Genomic DNA, 17148 nt, shown 5'->3' with positions numbered 1-17148 from the left:
TACCTATTCCACAGCCCTATGTTGTAAATGGGAGGAGAAAGTCTGGAAGCATTACTGTTTGACTGCATTTCATCAAAAATCCTTTTGAAAACAGCTCACCTCTCCATTTAACAGTTTCTAATAAACTAAGCTTAAAACTAGACCCAGAAAGTCCTGACACTAATTCCCTCAATTTCACTTCTTTTTGTCTCATTTTCTTTCTTCACAATAAAGCGACAGTTTCGCTGCTGATATTTCTCAGGATAGGTGTGATAGTCACTTTTAGTGAGACACATGAAAATTGCGGCCAAATGCAAGCTTGCTGCCATATAAAGCTGTACAGAATACAAAAATGTCCTTCCCTTGCCTCCTCCACTTCAAAAAAAGAGAGTTAAGAATTACTGTTTTCTCCCCGCTGGTTTGTGGTGTGAGACAGTGAGGGCACAAAACTAGCTGATCCCATGAGTGGGAGGACTGACTACAAAGAGAACTCTTTTCTTCTTTTATTGTTTCCAGCAACTGTACAATTTACTTAAATTGTGGCTATCTTTTCACCAGTGGGCTTAATGTATTCAGACTAAGGATAGTGTCTAAAGGAACATTACAATTTACTGAAGAGATTGCAAATCAGCAGTCTTCCCTAAAATCATACACCATCGCTTACCCTTCACTAAACTAGAAACACAGAGGCAGTAAGTTATCATACGCTAGCGACTTCCTCCACGCGGTGTCTGTGCTGTGGCAAGCCTGGGGATAGAGCTCTGACACATACGTTGACGGACATATTTAGCTTGAGGCTGTTTATCTAGTAAAGATCAGGGGAAATTGTGCACCAAGATGACAGGAAGGGACTGATCCTTGTCATCTCTACTATTTGCGTAGCTCTGCTCATTTTGGAGAAAGACGAGCAGGACTTGGCTATGTACCAAACAGGCAAGCATTTTTAGACTTTAAATGGGTTTGAACTCTAGGGATCCTAGAGAATGTAAAATCTACTACTGGCCAGAGACTGAGGAAGTTGGAGGCTTGTATGTAACATATCCTTGGCAAAGCCAGCAAGAAGTCCTGCCTTTGAATTTTTCCTCCAATTCATTCTGTCTCTACTTCTGGCTGTAATAGTGTGGCTCTTTGAGCTGTGATGGTCTCAGGACATAACCAAGGCAATGTTTGTAAGGACAGGTCCTAGTTTTTGCTAAATTAAGTTGTGTATTTGGGTAGAAAAAACAGACAGATTTTCAGGCACACAAGCCCATCTCCATGTCACTGAAAAGTCGGTGTGCTTAGAAGCGTGTCTGAGCTTTTACTAGCCATATCCGTCTAGTCAGAGATGTGACAACTCCCCTCAACATCCCTCTCCTCGATTTGACGCTCAGCTCTCCCCCTGCCCAGTGAAGGCTCCTCTAGCCCCATCTCCATTCTGACAGCACTCCCAGTCTTGTCTGGACCCACTGAGTTTTCATACCTTCATTTCCACCTTTCTTCCCGTTCTTCTCACCCTGCCCCACCACCTCCTTGAGGTCTCCCTGGGCAGATCCTCTGGATCCCCCACTCTTCTTACCCTGAAGCCCCTTTGACAGACTCCTGCCAGGCAGCAGCAGTGCCACAAAACTTTGCCTTCTGCAAGGCAAAGCCACCAGCGAGATTCCTGTCTGGCCAGAGCCACTTTCTCTGCCAGACACTGCCTGCTAACTGCAGAACTATACTGCTGCAGCCATCAGGAGTGAAAATAACCCTTGGAAATAAAGTTCCTTTCAGCTTTGATCATTTCAGTGATAGGGTTCAATCCGCTGCCTGGCACGCGGTCGCAGAGGCAGAGCTGCGAGGATGAAGCGGGGATGGGAACGAAAGGCTGAGCGTAGGGTGAAGGAGGAAAGTGGTGGGCTGAGGCTGAGAGCCGCTCAGGGTATCTGTGCCCTGCAGGGAACGCCAGCGGGTCAGAAGGGAACTTTCTTGCTAGCAGGGAAGCAGCCAGCATACAACAGGCAGTACTTTTCCCTGCGGTACATAATAACATGGCATTTTGTGAGCTTTGTTCACAGCTGCTGTGTAGAAAATGCAGGAACATTTTGCAATATTTTTAACAGTGTTGTGTCATAGCGTTCTCCAGTTCTGCATGAGTAGTTAAAAGGGACAAGAACAGGTTAGGACCCCATCGAGAGAGGGGAAAAAAAAAAGGCAAGGGAAGGAAAATGCCCAAGTATTTGCCTCAATGGGCTATCAAGAACTGAAGGAGGCAGCACCCTGCAGACACCTACAGGCTGGCAGCATGGCAAGGACCCATCACACACCGTTTCTTCAACTGAAGCGAAGACCAAAGAGAGCCCATTGAAAGAAGGGTGATGAGGGGAGAAGAAAGAATTTCTAGCAATGCTCTGCAGAACAGTGAATCTCCCCATATTCAAGCTTGGCTAAGGGCTGCAGTGCAGAGTAAAAATGCCTTAGATAGATAGGATGAAAGGAGAAAAATAATGCCCCGGCCTTCTGCCTAGTGCAGACTGTATGGACATTTGAGCTGCTGATGAATCAACATGAATCAGCCCTATTATACCACAGACCGTGACCATGATGTACACCGAGGTGATGCAGCAGCTGACTCAGAGGCACCTTGCACGTCCAGGGTGAGGCACAGAGCTGGGGACAGCATGCTGTCAGTCATCCCCAAATAAACTCATAAAGCCTGGGCAACAGGCCCAAGGGATTTTGCCCTCTCTGGTTCAAATATCCAACACGTATCATGCCAACTTGTAATGCGCAAAGGCTCACTGACTTCCTTTGAAAGAGCAAGTCCTCCTTCGGGATTGATTTGTCTCACTGGCAAGGTCACTGACAACAAGCAGAGGTGCTGTGACTACAGCCTGGCTCACCATGCTTGGAGGAGACAGGGGCTGGTCACTACACAGAATTTTCTCTGAGGACTGGCCGAAAGGTAGCCAGGGACATGTGTAAAGACCCGTGTGCCTAGCAAGAGCCGCTTGACAGGACATGAACAGAAATCTAAGAGACTACGCAATAGACTACACTGAGCCTTTAAAAAGCAAGGATTGCTGTGTGAACGTCACCATAGACATCTGGCAGCAGAGCCACATAAAGCAGCAAACCACACTGCAAAATAATGAAGAACACATTATGTTTCAGTGGCAAATATGGTTTCTCTAAAATATCCCTCACATGCTGCAGATAATAATTTGATGTCGGCTTGTAAGGAATGCAACTACGTTCCTCTTCCTGGGTCATATGCAATGCTTGCTGGCATGCAAGAAATGCAGGCCAAGCTGTCACAAGCAGATTTGGGAGCATCCCTCTCCAAGGCTATCCCACTGTGGTGCTTCTTCTGTGTTTCACATTCTTACTGGTTGCCACCAGGGATGTGCAGGCCCTGTGTCTGGGCAGCAACAGCTACTGGCATGCCCTCAGCCCTCACTCATCACCCTGGCTGTATGCTCCCCAAGTTGTGACACCCTCCCTGAAGCCACTGCGTGGCTGATATCCCCCGTGGCCTCGTTCTGGCCACGACTCTGCATGTCGGTATGCTTCTGTCCTTCCTCACCACAAGCCCCTCTCTTCAGTACGGAGCAGATACAGACAGAGCTAAACATGTTCACATTAATAACAGGATGAGGCTCTCAGATTGCCATGTTAAGCCTGGACACAAGTGAGGCCTGTAGTAAACAAGGGATCAATGTAAACATGCAAAACTGAGCTAGTTGTCTAGACAACCTTTTTACTGTAGTGGAGAAGCAATTCTGGAGTACAACTCATCTGAATTAATTTATATTTTTACCTTAGAATAGGGTGACTCACATGTTGCAAAGTATTTATTCCTCACCATTGAATCCATCAGTGAATCCTATTCTAGATATCCAATAAGTGGAGCTGTATTTGCTTGCACCATTTCTTACAAATACCCACTCAGATACACTTATATCAGCTCGGAACAGATTTATTCTAGTTTCATTTGCATAGTTGGAGTTAATTCTCACTTAAACATGGCAAAACTTTAGAATTAGGCCTCACACCTGTACTTTCATGCACACTAAAAAGATTTTTTTTCTTTTTTTAGTTGAAATCATGCAGGCTGCTGAAAAAGTGAGCTACATCACACTGGGCGCTGGACACAGTGCTCCTCTTTGGCCTTTGATCTCTTTGTGCAGTATGCTGTGGTCTTTTTGAATATTATCTCACTTGAAAGTAGCAGGGGCTGACAGAGCTGGAATGCCAGGGGACACACCTCAGGCAGGTGGGAACTGTGGACTTCAAGCACTTTCTTTGATATCTGCATGACTGCAGCTAGAGTGAGGGCTACCTTGTCTTTCACTCCCTCTGCTTTTTGCACATGAGGCCAGGCACCTGGAAAGGAACATCACTTTCAACACCAGCATCACGGCAGGTAAGAAGGAAACAGAGATACGTATTCAACACAGCTATGCAATCTGCTACTACCACGTGGTGGCCCTGATCCTGGGAGATGATAGATGGCTTTCAGGGATGGTGCTGCACCAGAGAAAGCACTGCTTGCTTTGCCACTGGCTATGGAAGAACAGACTCAGTAGCATGGGTATCACAGAGAGTTTGACAGTGGTGCCGGTGCAGAGTTGTCTAGTGTTTCTACCTAAACATCATCCTTTCAGTTTTCACATAATTTACAGTTAAGATGTAACAAATCAAAATACAACAGTCTTTACACAGTACCACGTTTGTAATTCTTATTTAGGACAAAGCAGAAAAGAAGAAAGAGAAGTTTTAATAGCATTGTTAATAAATAAAAATTGGGTGGATGTGATCTGGCTTTTACTATATTCAGCACACCAGGTGGTCAGAGGGCCTCTACCTCTGTTGGACAGTACTGATCTTAGCTTTGTATCCGTGCTCTTGAAGATACGCATGCAACAGTGTGACAGAGTGAAAGGATGCCTGAAACAGGTTTTAAGCTTGAATCATAGAACCACAGAATAACTGAGGTTGGAAGGGACCGCTGGAGCTCACCTAGTCCAATCCCCTGCTCAGAGCAGGTCCATCGCCAACGCTGTATCAGGTCAATTGATCATGTTCGCCCTTGCTCTCAGAGCATTTCGCTGGGACTGAGGCTTTGGCAGCCACGATGCTTTTGCCAGCTGAAGCTATTCCTCCTTCACCTCCAATCCTGGTTCTCTCAGTGCCATCCCAGTACAAACATTTATGTAGTCTCCTAAGGAAGTGATTCAGCTGAAATGTAATCTGTACCTCCAACATAACAATCGGTTTTTTTAAGCTGGAACTGTTCCCCAGTCCAACTTATTCTGCAGTCCTACTCACAACTGTGCCAGCACGGTGGAGGGAGAGCCAGACAAGGACAAGCAGCCAAGAGGAGGAAGGGAAAGGAGGAGGAAAGATCAAGGAAAATGCCTGCCTGGGCCAGAGCTGCAGATTAATGAATTCTGTGCCAAGCCCAACCCTCAGAGAAGCAAGATTTAATTCCTGTTCAAGCCCCTTCACAACTACAGTTTCCTCTTCTGTACAAGGGGGAGGTGGCTGTCTTCAGAGAGTTTGCAGCTGAAAGATGAAAGGCACAATAGGTATTGCTTATTGACTATTTCCATACCCTTTGGGCTTATTGGGAAAACTCTACCAAATGTATGGTGAATCTGTACATCTGTTAGAAAGGAGAAGCAAGCACAAAGTTGGCCTGAACTATAAAAGAAATAACATTTTCCATCTGCAATAGCCAGACTGGCTGAGCTACAGAACCTGGGGTGTCTCCACCCAACATCTTGTGGAAAGGCACTTTCTTCAGAGTTAGATCAAGCCTGAAGAAAGCTGGAATGAACTCGCCTACCTTGGCTCCAGCTTTCCCATTTTCACAGTATTTCCATATTTGTCAAAAGGATTCAAAATGTTATTCAAAATATCTGACACAGAGAGCAACCATGGAGCAAAATACTCTGAGTAAATTCTAGAGTAGTACTAGATTGCTACTGATGTGCTGAAAATTCAGGCAATTGATCCTCGTTAGTGCTACTGCCAACATGCAAAAAAGACCTGATTCATCCCATCTAGCAGCAGGTATTTAATGTAGACATCTGAGTTAGGAGCCAGACCACACTAGTCTCTCTGCGTAGTCCATGAAGAGTAACAAGCACCCCCTGAAGAGAATTCATCCTGACATCTAACTTACCATTTCTATGTAAGCCCATCAGAAGTCAAGACTGCCCTGCAAGCACTACTCAAACGCTCATGCTCATCACTGAGCAGTGAGAGGCTAGACGCACTGCCCTGTCACTTTTGAGTCCAGTCTCAGTCTCTCACTTGTACTGGCCAGAGTTCAAAATGCAATCTGAAAGGCAAATACAAATTGAACTAAAACTTGAGTTGCCAGAGACTATGCTTAATAAAATCAACCCAATACCGAAGCTTGAGCTTATTTTTAAAACTACATGATTGACACGGATCTGCCCAGATTTAAGGATAATACTCCTAACCAGACGATAATATTCCCACACAGATTCAGCAGAAGCTGAGGTCTCCAACTGGTCCTAACTCTCATTGTTACCCTGACTCTAACATCGAATGTATACCTATAAAGGTTTCCAAATGAGGAAGTAGGAATAAGCTTCTAGCTCGTAACTGTCAAAATTCCTAATTCATTTCAGCAGATGTACCATGTAAGTAGTACAGAAAAGTTGCCTTAACAGCTAGGAGTGGCTTTAACCAGAGCCCTGTACCAAACCTTTAGCCTCTGCCTACAGCTATATCGCTGATTACAGGTTCAAACTGAAGGGTGACTAGGAGAGCCACTGCCCACAGAACAGAGATATCTAAGTACATAACAGGCACAATACACGCTGTATACAGACTGACATAAACCAAACTCCATACTGACAGCATTTCTCACAGTTAATATCAAGAGCACAGTTGCATTCCTTTTTAAATAGAATACAGTATTTAAAATTAATACATTCCCTTCCTAAAGTATTAAGAGTAACTTCATTTTCTAGGATTGATTCTATGGACAAGACTTGTACTATTAAGAAAATGGAAAATGTCCTAATTCTATTTCCCTGCTAAATCCAATCCCGCAAATTAGTGCCTTATTCAGAAGCTAAACTCACCCTGCTAATTATAAATGCTTCTCCCCCAATTAGGTAATGGAAATAATAACAAATGACTTAAGTAACTAATCACAGCTAAATAGCACAGCCTGTATTGTGGATACCAAGTATTCCATACTGCAAACATACTCATGGAATACGAACAAGCAAAGCGCAGTCTGTCTGTACAAACCCTACAAGCAGAAGAGGTTACGTTCACTGGGTGAAAAGCAGCCAATAAAAAAATTATTTGGGACTAATATGAAATGCAACTAATATGTCATCATTCAGAAGCTTTCAGGTCCAGTGTGTTACTTTATTTTCAAGATGCTATATGAGCTGTTTTCTGCCTTTGTATCATGCTACTAAAAGATTTTACAAGTGGGTAGTTAAAGAGAACTCAGCAAGACCTGCAAGTAGAATATTTCTGACTTACTCTAAATGCACGCAAAGTGAGAGACCAGACTGAAAGATGATCACACTGCTTTAAACATGTCCCTGAGTGTCATGTACAGTCTGCACAGTGACTTTTAAGCGTCACATGATTATCATGTAGAAACAAGCTAATCTTTGGTGCATGTTAGTTTGAGGCTTTCAAAAGGCATAATATATTTTCATGTTACCAATCCTGACTACAAAGAAAAAATTAATAAAAAATCCAGTTAGAAGCATTCCTGCATATGAATATGCTGAACACGGTTTTGCACTTTGAAATCCAAGCGCTAGCACATTTAGCTTAGAAATTAAAAGATTCTGGCAGCTAACTAGTCACACTACAACAGGGCAGCAACAAATGGAAGGCAACTTCCATTTTACTCCCTAGCTTGCAGATTATTTGCAATGGTTTATGGACAAAAAGACAGATGAAGCATACCAAACCTCTGCCTTTGCAGTGCAATATTAAAATACCCCTGTATGCTCGTAAGCAGAAGTACAGTTACCATACAAAGAATAAAGAGGGAGGAAGAAAGATTCGTTGCACCTTCTGGTAAGGAGCAATGGCCAGCTGTTCAGACACTCACCTCTGGTTTGCGACACCTGAATGCAGTTCCTTGCCATGCCTCAGCTAATCTGCGTAGCACCGGGAGACCCACTGATTGGCTCTGTGCCTTCTCCTGTAAAATGGCCACCGTTGCTCCACGGCCATGGCATAAGGAAGCCTGGAGAGAGAGAGAGGTGCTGAGATGCTGTGCGCAAGGCCAGATGTGGAGCGGTGATTTAACAGCTGGTTGCCTTAGGATGCAATGGTCCTGATCCTCCACTTTCCTTCTTCCTCTTCCTTGTCTGTATCCCCATTCCCAACCACACAGCCTCAACTCCTCTCTTGTGTAACTTCTGATACTCTGTACCACAAAGCCAATTCAACTCACTAAGCAGCAAAATCTATACTTTGTTTTTGTTTGGGGGTTATTTCACAGAATCATATAATCATAGCATGGTTTGAGTTGGATGGGACCTTAAAGATCATCTAGTTCCAGCACCCCTGGCATGGGCAGACACTGCTCAAAGCCGCATCCAAACTGGCCTTGGACAATTCCAGGGAGGGGGCAACTTCTCTGGGCAACCTGTTCTAGTGCCTCACCACCCTCACGGTGAAGAATTTCTTTCTTACATCTAGTCTAAACCTATCTCTTTCAGTCTAAAGCCATTACCCCTTGTCCTATCACTACATGCCCTTGTAAAAAGTCCCTCTCCAGCTCTCTTGTAGGCCCCTTCAGGTACTGCAAGGCCGCAACAAGGTCTCCTTGCTGCCTTCTCTTCTCCAGGCTGAACAACCCCATCCCTCTCAGCCTTTCCTCATAGCAGAGATGGTCCATCCCTCAGATCATTTTTGTGGCCCTCCTCTGGACCCGCTCGAACGGGTCCATGTCTTTCCCGTGCTGAGGGCTCCAGAGCTGGACGCAGGACTCCAGATGGGGTCTCACCAGAGTGGAGCACAGGGACAGAATCACCTCCCTCATGCTGCTGACCACACTTCTGTTGATGCAGCCCAGGATAAGGTTGGCCTTCTGGGCTGTGAGTTCACATTGCTGAATCATGTTGAGCTTCTCGTGAACCAGCACCCCCAAGTCCTTCTCAGCAGGGCTGCTTTCAATCCATTCCCCACCCAGCCTGTATTTGTGCTTGGGACTGCCCCGACCCATATGGACAACTTTGCACTTGGTCTTGTTGAACTTCACAAGGTTCGCACAGGCCCACCTCTCAAGCCTGTCAAGGTCCCTCTGGATGGCATCCCTTCCCTCCAGCGTGTCAATGGAACCACACTGCTTGGTGTCGTCAGCAAACTTGCTGATGTTGCACTCAATCTCACACTCTATGTTGCCAACAAAGATGTTTAACAATGCCAATAACGACCCCTGAGGATCAACACACATCACTGGTCTCCACTTGGACATTGAGCCATTGACCGCAACTTTTTGAGTGCGACCATCCAGCCAATTCCTTATCCACTGGGTCATCCATCCATCAAATCCATGTCTCTCCAATTCAGAGACAAGGATTTCATGAGGGACAGTGTCAAATATTTTGCACAGGTCCAGGTAGATGACATCAGTTGCTCCTCCCTTATCCACCAACGCTGTAACCCCATCATAGAAGGCCACCAAATTTGTCAAGCACAATTTGCCCTTAGTGAAGCCATGCTGTCTATTTTAGTGCTGCCAAGTTGAGTCAGCTCACTGTACCATTAGCTGAGTCCTAGAGACAGCGGAGAGGACAGCCCCAGAACTATACAGTCTGAAGAGAAAGGAACAGAGCAGAGGACAGCAGCAAGATCTCCTCTCTTTAGCGTAACTAACTCACTAGACTGGGAGCTATAGCATTTAACTGCCCCTGACTGATGGGCACCTTAGTAGCAGTGCACAGCTACAGAGAAAAGCAGCGGCTGTTTATCGCAAGGAGTGGAGATCAAAGCCTGATGCCAGATCCAGCACAGACACCAGAGCTCCAAGAGATGCTGAGAGATTGGGAAGAGGTACAAACAGCTTAATGGAGCTGGAGCTCGATATCACTTTTTTAAAAAAGAGACTGAAACTGCAGCAGGCCAAAACTATAAGCATGGAATTTTACTGCCAGATAAGAAGAATGCACTCTTGTCTCTCCCTTAACATAGAAGTTACTAAGTCTTGTTTTCACCTGACTGCTACCCCATCAGATTTGATACTGTTATTCAGTTTGCTTTGAAATAATACTATTTTCCTAACCTATTTTCTTTCATAACATACCTCAAGGACAGCCTGTGCATTTGAGTAACAGGCTACCAGGTTGCCATCTTCAGCAAGACAAAGCTTGGGTCTGTGCAGAAGAACATAATAAAGACATCACTTGTTGACTGGATGCCCTTGCCTCTAGTGGGGCCCAACAGAATATCCAGGGGCACATTAAGAATTGTTGTTAGCTTTGGACTACTATTCCGCCAAATTATTACCTCTGTGTTATAATAAATGTGCAGTGATTGTGTGATTTGGTGTGCTTGTCCCCCTTCCAGAACAGCAGAGGAACAGCACGTATTGCTCTTACCATCGTACTGCTGTGAAAGCTAAGGCTGCCACCATTTGATGCACAGACTTTCTCAATCTGAAGCATACCATGCACCTTGCTGTTGGGGACAGAGAATATATTCCCGATCACCGCTGACTCTGTCCATAAGAGGGCAGTGATATGCATTTAGCACACACCCACCATCCCCCGGAGTTTTGGGATGAGACCTGGGTAAATACAGTTAAAAGCATGCCCACTTCTGCAGAAAACAGCAAGGATGGGCATGAGTCTGTTGGCATCACCCCTGCCCGCCTTCCACTTGCCAGCCTGAGTGACTAAGCCTTCATTTAAAGCAGGTTCCCTTTGGAGCCACTGTCAGCACATATATGGGTCACAGCTCGTGCTCATGGCTCCAACACTGTGGCCAGGTGTCCTAACTGCTCTGCTACCAGGCCCCTACAGGCTGACATAAATTACATTATTAACGGCTGGCTACAGCTGTTGGAAGCTGTGAACCACGTTTATTAAACAGAAAAATGAACCACCTTGAAGAAGAATGCGTATTTTACCTTTCACAATACCCTCCCTGCAGTATTTATCCCCAGCCATGGTAGTGAATTGCATTGCATGAAGAAGGCAATCAGATCCTAAAAACTGTAAATATTCCTACCCAGTGTGAGTAACAGAGGAAGGGAATTGCAACTGCTCATGTCTACTATGCACATTTTTCCAGAAGCTCAGAAAGAATGGTGCTTACATTTTGTTTTCTCATTTTAAAAAGATAAATAAGAATATTGTCTGTCAAGCTTCAAGAGTAGATAAACCAGCCTTTCACTCTCAGGAGAATTCCAAAATATTAGTTTTCAAAGGGCAGAGAGCACACCTAGCAATATGAGCCGCAAAGCTCCCAGTACACTAGAAGTACAATAAATAAATGATCATAACAATAAAGCTGTCTTGCATGTAAATAACAGTTTACCTTGATGTTTAAATTTAGCAAGCACTGTTTCCCATTGTACATCAGTTTTGCTTTGCCTATGATAAGGCCAAATCATGAAGTGTTATTCTGATGATCATAACAAAATGGTGCAAGGAATGGGATGTGAAAACTACGTAAGGACAGTTTAGGAGAATGAAAGAAATAAAAATATACTCCTGGGAAATGAAACCAACAGAAAGTAAGTGTCTCCATGATATTTTGTAGAAGACTTGAGGCAATTTATTACTTGTTTAAAAATGTATATTGAAAGGATAATTGGCATCACCCAAATTTAGGTGCCTCCCAAGCAAGCAGTTCTCCCAATACCCAGGAAAGAGGGAGAGGTTCCTTCGCTGTCTGATCAGGACTCTCTTAACCCAGGTGTTTTCAGTTGCCTCTTGCAGGGGTCTCGCTCTCTGCTAGGTACAGAGGAAGCCTAGGCAGCCTGCCTGGCTGCTGTGGTGCCTGAGGCCGCAGCATTCAACAGCTGGGCTGGCTAAGACATCATGAATGCCTATCTTAAGTATCTAATGCTGGGGAAATGTGCCTTCCTTCCCCTATCCGATACTGCATTAATCTGACAGTCTTTATATTCTTCACCCACTATTTCTCAAATAAAAGGTTTTGAAATTAACTCCGCTGGTTTTCTTCGAGGTTGTTTGGGGTTTTTGTTTTCTGAAGATCAATGTAACTTACAAATACTCAGTGCAGAAAACAGCCTAGTAATAGGAGAGGCAGGATGAAATACATCTTTAAAGGTTGGTTACACTTTTCCCTGACATAGCAGCCTACAGGATCTTAGGCTTTCCCTGCCTCCCATCAGGCCACTTAAGAAACTTCAGACAGTTTCCAGAAAAAGGAAGGCAAAATGTGATGTAATTTTTTTAAGAGCTAAATAATCTCCAGAAATGTGTTTAACTCACTATTTTTCAGAAAGTTTTAGTTTGGTCATAGAACTTCTTACAGCAATTCCATATTCTGACCCCTGCCAAAACTTTGGTTTGGTTGTTTTATCTAGTACATCAAAAAACCCTGGTGGAGATAGGACAAGCTAGTTTTATTCTGTGGAAGTCGGCTGGTCTGGAGTGCCCTAGGCTTCGTGCTCCACTGGGGCTGAACACACAGTTCCAACCCATGTCTCCCAGCCCATGACAAATGTCACTAAAACCCAGAAGTACGTTCCTCTGATCTTTGGAAGTATATGGAACCAACTGCACAGAAAAATGTCCAGTTTTGTAGCTTGAACTACTACATACAGACAGCTAAAGAAACAAAATGTGCTGCCATGAGATAAATGCAGCCAGAGGGGAAAAAGAAGAAAATTGGAGAGGTTCTTGACCCTGAGGGCCAGGGTGGACAGCATGTTGCACAGGGGCAATAACAGCACAGCATCCCTCCTTCCCCTCCTGCTTTACAGCTTACTGTGGGTTAGCTTACTGTTTTAATTTATACAGATTGACTTTCTAGAGTTCTGTACTCGCCCTCGTTGGTGGGAATACTGAAATCCAGCAAAATGAAACAGATGCTCAGGTAATGGCCTAAGCAGGCAACCATGTAGAGGCACTAAGGGTTGCTATGCTCTTCAGAGCAGGGACAGATGGCAACACGGGACTGATCAGAAACACAAGCCTTTATATTCCCTTCTGAGCACTACTCAGTTTGGCTGGTTTGTCGTTCATTCCTGTCCAAACCAGCTACATTTTCTGGATGTCACCTTTTGCCAGTTGTCACCTGAAGCTGGAGAGCATTGCTCCTGTCCCTTTTACTCTTCATGTCCATTCCCTTACCGTTCATGCAGTTTTCAGTGATTATCTGTAACAATGTGGTCTGAAAAAACTTTTTTTTTTTTTTCCAACTCCATGCCTATTCTGCTAATAATTGCTCCAAGGAACAATATTCAACAGAGGATTTTATACAGAATGTAGCCAGCAGAAGCTGCCGTGTAATGTTGTTAAAGAGACAGTGTATGTCCCACTGCAGCTAAGACTGTTATGCCTGATGTCAGGTAACTAAAACAAGGGTTTTCAGCACCGGCTTACCATTCAGCTATTGCTATTGCAAGAAAGACTAATTTCTCCTTTAGGTTTTTCAACCAATACCTGTTTGATAAATACATTATCTTTTATTGCATATAAGCGTATGCAGTGTCAATGTTCTGGGGTTTTAAGCTATTTGCGAGGACATTCTTCTTTCTCTCTCTTCCAGCACATCCTATTTTTTAAGTCTTTTCGGACTGGATAACAAATGGGTTCCAATATTAGGAACGCTTTTTCTTAATTCTGTATTTTCTATATTGTGTCTAGATTTAAAAAAAAGGTCCCACAAGCCTGAAAATCCACATTGGCACCAAACTGAAACTGAAGCAGAAAACTTTTCAAAATGCTTCTCCAATGTTTTTTCAAGCTGGAAGCATAACTACAATGTTTTTCTTGGCATACCTTGTTGCCTTTGAAATACACAGACCACTATTCTTGATATGTTCTTGTTTTCCTTGTCTTTTATTTTAATATGTCCCTTTTCATAGGGTGGCCCTGTCATCTAACTGTGGCATCTCTCCACTGTCAAGTATGCAAGGTATATTTTTGTTTAGTGTTTATTTAAGTGAGGTTCAGAGATTTTCACAGACCTAAGCAGGTGTCACAGACTTTTACACTAGATCTAGTATCTAGTGGTAACTCCAGAAAATATTAAAAATCAAGTGTTTTGTTGCAGGGGTGACAGGAAAGCAAATCTTGGAGCTGTTCAAATAATGTGAAAACTTTCTTGAAGCAGCTTCACTGAATTCAATGCTTAACCTCTCCGTTATGAGTTGTTCAGAAATATTCCAAGACCCAACACTCTGTTCTAACAGAATTCTGCAAAAAGCAGTTTCATAAACTTGGTTGACAAGAGATATAGGAACATGGAGAGAAAGATGGAAGGGGAAAAATTTGTTTATGAAGATGGTTGTATTTGATCAGAAGTCAGTAACAATATCACTCATAAAATACAACTCAAAAATGCTGTCCCCTAAATTTCCCAGTCCCATGGTTTTTAAGTCAGCATCTGGATTCTTTGGAGGGTCAAACTGTTAACCTTACAGTGATTGGGCTGTCTGTACTGAAAAGATCTCATCACTTACAGATGGTGAGTAGTCCGTGCAATCCATTGGTCAGATACAGCTGTAATGATTACTTCAAGGCTTTCTAAAACTTAAATATATTAATGGATACTTGCCAAAAGGAGAAAAAAAATAGCTATGTAGGTTGTTTGAAACAAATAGTTACATTAGTCCTCACAGATTCTTTCAGTTGCTGATACAGCTTAGAGGCTAAAAATTTTCAGATGTCTCAAAAAAAAATCAAAATAAAATCAGTCTGCTCCAGCAGAAAATTAAGACCTTGTCAAGAAAGCTCCAGAGCATTCAGTGGATGTGACAGTCACACCATTCATCCAGCTTGCTGGCAGCTCATGTTCAAATCCACTGTTGAAACTCTTAGATTATTCCACGGTACTTGAGGATCTCCTGAACAAAAAAAAGAAAGGAAAACAATTATTTCAGGAATTATTATGATTTGGAGTTCACCTGTACTTTCTTGTAATTTAAAATAATTCAGTTTCTCTTTCGTTCCCTCTTTGCCTGACCCAAATATAGCACAGACCACTACAATGCAAAACTATATCCTCAGTTTCACTTTGATTCAGACTTCTTGGACATCCACACTATATGTAAATCTTCTGTGTTTTCTTGCATATTAGTCCCAAGTTCATATTATCTTGGAATTTTAAAATATTTATTAGAGAATTGTATCTTCCTATTGCACACCTTCCAAGCTTAGTCTTCATTTCCTTTGTTTTTTTTCCTTCTCCAAATAAACTGAAATTAATCGTTAATGATGCTATTATGAAAAGAACAGATTCCAGAGTTATATGATACATCAGGAAAACAGAAAAATTGTCCTTCTTCTTGCATAAGCCATATATACATTATGTTAAATTTGGTATAAAGAAAGCAAACCTTCCAGGTTCTTGGCAACCTAATTCCACCACTGCTTGCAGATGAAATGAAATGACTGGTGGTGATAGGTGGGCAGAGAAGAAGAGTGGGTTTTACATTACATACACTTGGTAATTCATTGCAGAAATTAAGCCTAATAGGTACAGCTGTTTCATGGACATGGAGACGTTTCACATGGCCAGCATTGCCCTTGACGGCAGGTGGTGTTTTCAATAAACAGCATCAGAAAGCAGCTAGCAAAAGGCAAAAGAAACACAGTTGGAAAAACTGTGTTGAAATTTGATCAAAATGTTTTCCAGACAGCTCAGCTCCTGAGAGACATGCAGATCATTTCAGTTCAAAAGCAATATACAGCTGGGGAAAAATCCCAAAGACAAAAAACCTACACAGCAGTAATACTTGGTCAAAAGGGCTTGCGCTACTCTAATAATCACTATGTGACATATACCAGCCACTGCTTCCGCTTTAACAACCAAATCTGAAGACTCGGTGTTAGACTTTGGCCTGAAAAAGCAGGAGACAATGAAAGAAAGGAGGGGAGGAATGTCCTACAGCAACTCTGCTTCCAATGTAGGGTTCTCCTGGGAGCACTCTGAGCTGGGTCCTGCCGTCTCCCTCATCACTATAAGTCACAGAGAATCAGCACTGCAAATGTGCGAGGACAAGATACAGCTTCTGTGAGAACCACTCCTGAATGGGTGCAGGTCTAAGACCTCTATTTAATCTGTGGTGTTACTTTCAGTGCTACATCCTTATTCCTACAGGATTCAGAAGTTTGGGATCTTGGACGCTTACGTGAAAGGTCGCCCACAGGGAGAGAGATAGGATGAGGAAAAAAAGACAGCAGCTTCATTGTGCAGGTGCAGTGGGATTATCCACCTACAAAGGAAAGCTCTGCAGAAAACAGAGCTTTCTCAGGCCACTCTCAGACTTTTGGATGAGTTCCCACTGGAATTATCCCCAGCACAAAGCTCACTATCTTCTACTCTGAATGCGAGTCACGTAAATACATACAGAACCTTGTACAGATAATGTAGTAACTATTTTAAAAGACACTGAAAATAAAAAGAGCACACAAGTCACCTCTGGAAAGAATAGGAGACAGAAAACCACATGTAGCAGATGACAATCCCACCACTTAATGCACTTCTGGAAGACATTCAACCCTGTGACACGCACCATATAAGAACCAAAACAAAACTTACATAACGTTGCATTACATTGACATAGTTTTCTAGGTAGAGGCACTGGCTGCAATTCATATAAACACATCCATGGAAAAATAATACCTCATCTACATGTACAAGATTTACCAAATAAGAAGAAGTATCACAGCGCTTGACAATTATCATAACATGCCCTTCATAAAGTGTGGCTATGAAAAACAATATCCAGTGTTTCCTACCAGGAAATAGCTAATGTGGGTTGATGTGGGTTTTATTAAATTGTTTTCTGCCTTGCAAGGTAACAATCTTACTCCATGGATACTACACAACACACTTCTGTTGTGCCCTATAAAAGTCTAGGTTTGGTAGCACTCCATATTTTCATTGTGATGGAACACCAGGACACATTTCACATTGTCCTAATTCTTACTTTGTTCCACGTAAAGTTGTAACAGCAGCATTTAAATCTGAACCTCCTCAACA

At 43.1% G+C, this 17148-nt stretch overlaps 1 long non-coding RNA gene across 3 annotated transcripts in view; it reads right to left on the bottom strand.

The window, feature by feature from the left end:
* LOC142362307 (uncharacterized) overlaps positions 1-17148 on the bottom strand; it is a 142972-nt gene that overhangs the window by 20506 nt on the left and 105318 nt on the right. For all 3 annotated transcript variants that reach the window (XR_012764940.1, XR_012764942.1, XR_012764941.1), the window contains 2 exons: positions 14882-15007; positions 8066-8203 (listed from right to left, as the gene is read on the bottom strand). This is a non-coding gene — a long non-coding RNA (uncharacterized LOC142362307). The remainder of the gene's footprint in view (positions 1-8065; positions 8204-14881; positions 15008-17148) is intronic.

This window comes from Opisthocomus hoazin, chromosome 8 (assembly GCF_030867145.1).
Source record: "Opisthocomus hoazin isolate bOpiHoa1 chromosome 8, bOpiHoa1.hap1, whole genome shotgun sequence".
Taxonomy (NCBI): Eukaryota; Metazoa; Chordata; class Aves; order Opisthocomiformes; family Opisthocomidae; genus Opisthocomus; species Opisthocomus hoazin.
This window is presented reverse-complemented; position numbering and strand designations above follow the sequence as displayed.